Here is a 2,173-nt window from a genome sequence, read left to right as displayed (position 1 = left end):
CCTGATAGGCCCCCTGATTGAGGGGACAATTTGCATATTAGCCTTTTATTATATAGGATATCATAATGGCCCCGATGATCACTTTTAGGTCAGTATGGCTGCCAAATCTGGTTGAAACCAGTTTTGTTTGACTCAATTACAGGAAATTGGGAGGGGGGAGTAGGGGAACAGGTAATCAGAGAAGGTCACATCTCCAATGTTCCAGCCAAAATGGAAAAGGAGAGGGGTAGAGCTTGAGGCCTTTGTTTCCGGTTCTAACCTGCCTGCCTCACTGTGACTTCAGGCTTTGCCAAACGAGTAGAGTCAGTAGAAAAGATTCTGCATGGACACTGGAGTGTGGACCCTGGGGCCATTAAAATTGTGGCATTGTTCTGAATCCAACGCAGACTAGTGGGAAACCCATCAGATACTTTCATCTCAGCTGGCTTTGTTCTGTTTATCTCTGGAGAGCCATACACCATGAATTTATTTGGGAAAGAGGGGCAGTGTTAAAGAAGGCATATTGTTGACTACCTTGTTTTGTAAATATTCTTTAATATTAATACACTTTTGAAATAAACATTTCCCAAAAAGACAATTAAAAGGCTGAATTTCTAAACAGGAAAATAAAAGTTGTTTTAGAACACACCAAGTACATTTATTAAGCATGCATGCATGCATTCATTCATTCATCTATTAAATATTTTTATAGTACCTACTATCTATATATATAAAAGCCTAAGCAACCGAATGACCAAACGACTGGTTGAACGGTCATTATGATGTGCACTGACCACTAGGGGGCAGATGCTCAATGCAGGAGCTGCCCCCTGGAGGTCAGTGCACTCCCACAGCCAACCTCCCGCTGTCCCTCCCACCAGCCGGCTGGCCCCGATCAGCCCCGATCTCTGGCCAGGCCGAGGGACCCCACCTGTGCACAAATTCATGCACTGGCCTCTAGTGTTCCTAATAATGCTGCCAGGTTCCGAGGTTACCCAGAGGACACAACGGCCACTTACAAGGAGAGGCACTGGGTTAGGTTGTGCTAAGGTTTACTTCCATTAAATTAAATTAAATTAAATTAAATTAAATTAAATTAAATTAAAAAACAGTTGTTATTTAAGCATTTATATAATTATAGGCAGCCATTATCTAGGTTGTTTTCCAAAGGCCAAATTTGACTCAGTGAGTCTTTGTTTACTGAGACAAGGCAGAGGCACAGCAACATGAAACATCTCCGCAGAACAAAGCTCACCAAAGAAACTATTACACAGGAGGTTTAGCTCAGCAAAGAGCAAGGGAGAAATAGCTCGGGGTACAAAGCTCTTTATCTCAGTTTCCAAAGTGCAGTGGTTTAACATTTTAAAAGGCTGCTCTGGGGAACAGTTTTCCCTGAAAGTGTCGTGCATACATTTATAGTCAGAAAGTACAACAGAGCCATGAACATTTTCCACGATTTTTTCTGCCTTTACTTAGGTATTAGATTAAAATAGCATTTACCTCTCATCAAGCCTGCAGACAGGCAGGATTACTTTTGAGCCTGGGTCTTCCATTTTTAAATGTGAATTGTTAACCAGAAGAGGAAACTGTTGTGAGATTTGGCAACTTTTGTCCATGAAATTCCCCATGATAAAATGAGCACCTGAGGCTCATTATGAGGCTAACTATAAATATTAAGACTTACCTCCGTCCCTTGCACTGACAAACATTTTAGTGGTTGTTTTTTCTGGTCAGATCCAGCTGCTCAAAAGGTTTTAATATTTATTTCTTTACTTATTTCTCTCCTTAGTTTCCTGGACTTTTTATTTCTTAAAAGAAAAAAAGAGAGAAATAGACTAAATCAGAACCTTTTAGATGCTTCTCTGTGTTATATAACAGAAATTCATCCACCCCATGCTAGCAGGGCCAAACACTAAACACCCAGACTTTCAATGGAGAAATAGCTGTCTATTTTATTATGAATGGCACTGTCCAGGAGAATGATGCCATATGTTATGAGAGCTCTTGTTTAAAATCTCTCTCTCGCCCTGACCGGTTTGGCTTGGTGGATAGAGCGTCGGCCTGCGGACTGAAGGGTCCCAGGTTCGATTCTGGTCAAGGGCATGTACCTTGGTTGTGGGCACATCCCCAGTAGGGGGTGTGCAGGAGGCAGCTGATCGATGTTTCTCTCTCATCGATGTTTCTAACTCTCTAT

This window comes from Myotis brandtii, unplaced genomic scaffold (assembly GCF_000412655.1).
Source record: "Myotis brandtii unplaced genomic scaffold, ASM41265v1 scaffold398, whole genome shotgun sequence".
In the NCBI taxonomy this organism is placed as follows: Eukaryota; Metazoa; Chordata; class Mammalia; order Chiroptera; family Vespertilionidae; genus Myotis; species Myotis brandtii.
The sequence above is the reverse complement of the archived record's forward strand: the minus strand, read 5'-3'. Positions refer to the sequence as shown.